The sequence below is a fragment of the Pteropus alecto genome, unplaced genomic scaffold (genome assembly GCF_000325575.1).
Source record: "Pteropus alecto unplaced genomic scaffold, ASM32557v1 scaffold152, whole genome shotgun sequence".
NCBI classification, from domain to species: Eukaryota; Metazoa; Chordata; class Mammalia; order Chiroptera; family Pteropodidae; genus Pteropus; species Pteropus alecto.
In genome coordinates, this window is record NW_006432227.1 from 10,194,607 (window position 1) to 10,200,425 (window position 5,819).

Sequence of the window (5,819 nt, forward strand, 5' to 3'; positions counted from 1 at the left end):
TAAGTTCCTAGTAATGGGATCCATCAATCATCAGAGTGCTGATTGGTGTGGCTTTTGCCCTCCAATGAGGTTTAAAAATTCTGTCTAACCAAAAGAATTTAAGAGAACCTGTGTCCCCAGAGCTTTAACAGCAGTATACATTTCACAACCTTCCATAGGTACAAAATGGTTTTGAGTTGCGTGTATTTAATTAGACTTTGTTTTTTACAATATCGATTCACTGTTTAGGTTTTGTCCGAGAAAATTCATTCCATTCTCACGGAGCAGTTCTCTTTGATTTCTGTCGAGCTCTACCGGACTAAGATGAAGGGAGACACTGCATCTCGGTGGTCGAGTTTACAAGCTTGACTTTTAGGTAGCGGTGATTTCATATCCTAACTTTGCCTCTACTTTCTAGCTTTTTGAGTTTAAACGCAATTCCTCCTATCTTTCAGCCTTAGTCTTTTTCATCTGGAAAATGGGGAAACTTCGACTTCACTGGGTTGTTTGGAGGATTATATAAGAAAATGTATTTTAAAGCCCTTAGCCAGCTCATCAAACACACTCAGAAACTGTATCCTAGAGAACGTGATTTTGAAGCACCACCGACAGGATCATTAAGGAAGAGGTAATATAAGAGTTAAGTACTGAATCGGGGAGGATGGGAAGACACAGACAACTATAAGGGACAACCTGAAGCATGTCACGATGTTTATACAAGGAATTTAGTTCTAAGCTTCCTGGCAGCCAAGAGAAAAAAAAAAAATGTTACGGACACTTTTACTAACTTCTCTAATAAAAAGCAAATATTTCTAATATGTCGAGAGGGACAAATCTTAGTAATCAACTTTAAGAGAAATGTGTTGCTGTATTTTTTTATATAAAAGGTACTGAATTCTATAAAGGACAATTCTCAATCATGATTTTTACTGAACATATAGTTTTTCTCATTTATTATATGAACCTGCAAACTGCAGAAACCATCATATTATAATTCTGCTAATGCATTTTTATAAAAAGGTAAAAATAATGTGGTCCAGACAGGCAACTCTGTGTTGGAGCACATACAAAGATTCTCCACGAATGAAGAGTGGAGGAAAGAAGCAAGAAGCCTCCTTGGATTTAGGCAAGCAAGATCTGTTTAAAATACATGTCCACCCCACCAGCTTGGAGTCTCAAGCAGAAGTTTTCATCCTAGCGACTCCAGACTCCCAGGGGACTTCAGGATGGCCATCAAGCAGTTCCTCTCTCTCCCTTAGCTTCTCTCACTAAATGCCAGACATTTTGGTGTGCACTTTAAACAAATACTGCAGTGCAAAAAGAAATTGACTTCTCAAGGATGTGTTGACGGAAAAATAATAAGAAATATTTGTATGTTAAGTTTTTCTTCTTCTTTGAAACTTACATTGTGTTCTGGTGAAGGGGATCCCCCTTTTCTGCCTACCAGGGTGCCGTGGAGTCTGGCAATGGCTACCCCATATCTTTCTGGCAGCTACTTAAAATCGGCTCAAGGGGTCTGCTCATTGCTGACTAGAAGCCCCAGTGGCCGGAAGCACCGTGGGTGGAAGAGGCTACCTGAGCCAGGAAGACTTCCAAGGGCGGGTGCTCTCTATCAACCAGCTGGACGGGCTCACAGGTGCCTTACATGGCTCCTGGGAACGCGCTCCAGGAGGAAAGTTGCTGGGCCTGATGTCAGCTGAGCAGAGCGCCCTTCCAGGGTGGGGCACGCCGAAGAACCTGCTGGAGAGGAGAAGCAGGGGACACAAGCCTTCCTCCAAGGGCTGAGAAAAACAGGGCTGCCCTCATCGACCCATGTAACTACTGATAGAAATGTTTAAAAATACCATCCACTGCATAAATCATTTTTTACACTCTACAGACCAGGGAAGAGCTGAACTTTATAGGAGCGGGGACATTTCACTCACAAAAGCATATAGCATTTGAGAAGATGTTTTTAACTGATTATTTTGAAGGTAGTGATACTTTTTTAAAGAGAAATTCAAAATTAAGATTCAGCATAGAGTCCATGCCTTCAAAAACATACACTCTAATGGAGGAGCTTATCATTTAGAAGGGTCCAAATAGTGGATACTGTAGGTTTTGTAAGCCATGAGGTTTCTGTCAGCCGCTGGCAGACTTTGCCAGTGTCTCAGAAAGCAGCCATAGACAACATGAAAACAAATAGACACGGCTGCCTTCCAATGGAGCTTTATTAACAAAAACACATAGCAGGTCAGCAACGACACAAGAGCTGCAGTTTGCCTACCCGTGATCTAGACCATTAATATAATAATTTCCTCTTGCTAAAATTGTTAATCACTATCTTTGTTTTTTCTGCTAAGGTAAACTACATTCTTTTAAATCTTCAAATTCACTTGGATGTTTTTTCATCCACTCAAGACATTTGTGACTGTCTGGCACATAAGGTGATGAAAATTTTCATTTGATCCTGATTTCCATTAAAAAGGGCTTACGCTTTCCTCTGAGGTTTATTTTATTTTAACCTCATTAATTTCACACTTATTCTCTCAGTAATTGAAATCTAGCTTGAAATATTTGTCAGTCTCGTCTAGAATTATCTCCTCATGGAGAAGCAAAATAAGGGGAAAGAGAACAAGTGAGATCGGCCAACCAGAAAAGAAGGAAAAATCACACATTTCTGAGGGAAATAAAATATCGAGCATAATAAATACCAGCCTTAGTGCAGAACATTTTCCTGAAAGGAACATTTTAAAATGTTCTACAGTAAAATACTTTTCCTCCGTGACACAGGATTTCAGATGAACTCTGGGTAAATAAGTAGATGCAAATCCATTTCTATTTATCTTAGATTATAATTTTGAGTCTGAGTTTAACTCTCACCGTATCATTAAATGTTGAAGACTCTACAGAAGATAAGTCTAGTTCAAATCTAAAATGCAATGGAAACGTTTTGGGATTCTTCCTTTTTCAATTGCTGTTCACATTCAGAGCAAGAGAAAACCAAATGTGCCAGGAATGCATGGCCAGCACGGCCCCCCACACCCAAGGTGACATGTATTATTTAGTCACAGCATTCTTTTCATAGCCAAACAATTCTTTGTGATATTATGCCCAAGATGCCGCTGCCAATGAGAGCTCACTCCAAGATACCTTACATGATACGTAAATGTCACCGCCAGTGTAGTCCGATCCTCCTTTTACAAATTGGGAATCCATAAGGTTACAAAAGCTTCCCAAATGCTAAGCATGATTCTCAATTTAATGACCTTTCCACCTCCATTTTCCAAATAGCAGATTACCTACAGACCAGGGCAGAGTGGGCATTGCCATTATTGCACTATGAACTCATATGCAAACTAAATATATTTATTGAGCACCTGCTACATGCCAGAAACTATTTCTGAGTGCTTGGGGATTCAGCAATAAACAAGGCTGATGAAGTTCTTGCAGGCACGGGGGAGATAAACAAAACGTTTGAGAAGTTATATTGTGATGGGAAGCAGGGAAATGCAGCATTAGCTAGAAAGAATTTAGGATGAAGGAAAGATTTTTTTTTTTTTTTAACGAAAGCCATCACTGATTTTGTTTTGTCTATGGTAGACTGTATTATTCAAAACATCTGTTATCTATGTAGAAGGGGACACGCAAGGGAGAGGAAGCCTGTGAGAATGCAGGAGAAAGAGACCATCATCATAGATGCAAAGTACTGGAGCTCTTGACAAGGCAAGAGGTGTTTGGATCCAGCGAACGGAAGAAGGAAAAGCTGACCGTTAGAGGAGTGGGGATATTTCACCCACATAAGCATATAGCTTTGGAGAAGATGAGAACACATATAGGTAGGATATTAGGCTAACAGGTCATAACGATGGACCACATTTCCAAATTTTAACTTATGTACGCAGGTCCTGATGCTATAAGACGTGAGCTCCAGGGATTCTTGCCCATTTTACTCACTGTTGTAAGCTCAGCACCTAGAACAGTGCTTGGTACACATTAGGCACTCAAAAATATTTTTGAAGGAAAAAGTACAGCAAAGTGCTAGTTTTGCCAAGTCTGGTTTTCCAAATAACCACTAGGTGGTAGGCTCGTTCAAGAAAACTGCCACCTGGTTGGCTCATTTCTATAGTGCAATAAATGTTAAGCCCAGAAAAGTGGTGACTTTTTAATGAAGATTCTAATAAACTTGAAGACAGATTATAGCCTTGGAGTGTGTATATACTTACTTGTCTTGTGACATACAAGACTATGCAACCACAAGAAAGGAAATAAAATGTAAAGATTGGCTAGGTACCCATGAGTTTAAGATATGCTTCTGATGACGTGAAATTATTTCCTCTTCAAATTCTCTCCCCTTAAACAATCACACTTAGTGCATCTCAGCTATTTCTCACATTTGGAAAATTTCAGAGTCACACAATGAATATAAAACACTAGAGAATCCCCAAAGTGAAGCAGGCTCTTCTTTGAGACCACCTGGGCTGTCAGAAATCTAGCTTTTAAAACCTGAATTTCATTTGCATAAGTAACATTAGATTGGCCCTTTTGTAAGGCAATCTCTTGGTGTTATTCCTCATAGTATCGTAATGTTTTATGTTTCTTTTTCAACTACGTAACCCTTGGAATAATAACTATAGATAAAAAAAAATGGCGTACAGAGTTTGATTCTAACATTTCTGCACACCGTGGTTTGTGTGTGTGTGTGTCACTGTTTCTGTTTTGTCTGTGGTAGACTGTATTATTCAAAACGTCTTTTGCCCCCCTGGGGAAGGGTGCTTCCCCACCACTGGTAACAAGCTGACCACATGATCTGAGATGCCCCTCCATGAAATAGAATAAAAGCTCCCTGACTCATCGAGGTCAGGAGTGACCGTGTGACTTGTTTTGGCCATGTGTCACTTCTAAGCAGAAGTTTTAAGAACCAGCTCATGGTTTGCCATCTCCGTAACCCTTCACCTGAGACTCACAATGTCCACCCAGGTCTTGGTCTACCTTCTAGGTCTCCAGTTATGCAGCTCCATGATGGACATGTCATGTGGGTGAGACATAAACCTGTGTTGTCATTAGCCTCTGAGATCTGGGCACTATTTTTTATTGCAGCCTAACTTACCCCGTCTAAGTTGTTTGACATGATATCTTATATGGTGGTTGTGAAAATAAATGAACTAATACCAAAAATACTCCGCTGCATGGATGGTATATATTAAACAATGGAAAATGTGAGGTTATTAATGTCATTGATCATTATTTCATTATTCATTCATTCATGTTACCTGCCGTATGTATTCATGACAAAAATTAGGCTTTTTCTAATTTGCATTCCAAGGCGTTGGCATCAGTAAGAGTTTTAAATGAGATTTAGAGTCCGATAGAGGCTAAGATATCTTCCACATGGAAAGCGATGAAAATGTGGATGATTAACTGCCATCACATACTAAGGAATATTTATTGAATAGTTAGAGTTAATTTCATGATGCCGCTACTCTGCTCCTGCAGCCTCCTTTATTCAGAAGATGCACAGTTCTTTGACTGCCAAATACAATCAATGAAAATAAATTACTTCACCTAAAATATTCTAATTTTTGTATTCCATTCCATTAAATCATTTTAATTCACTAACTTACGATAATGAATTCTTGGCACCAAGGAAAAGAAAGTGTTCGCTCCTCGGGTACAGTAACAAAGCAAAATCTATTTGGTGCCAAATTTGAATTATTGTTTCAGCAAGAATGCATTCTAATGTCCCAAAGAACATAAACTTCCTTTGAAACTGGTGACAACTTAGTGTTCTCAGTACAGTTTTAAATATTTGCCTGCTACCAGCCAACGTCCTGAGTGACATAGATTCTGACCTGTAGTTC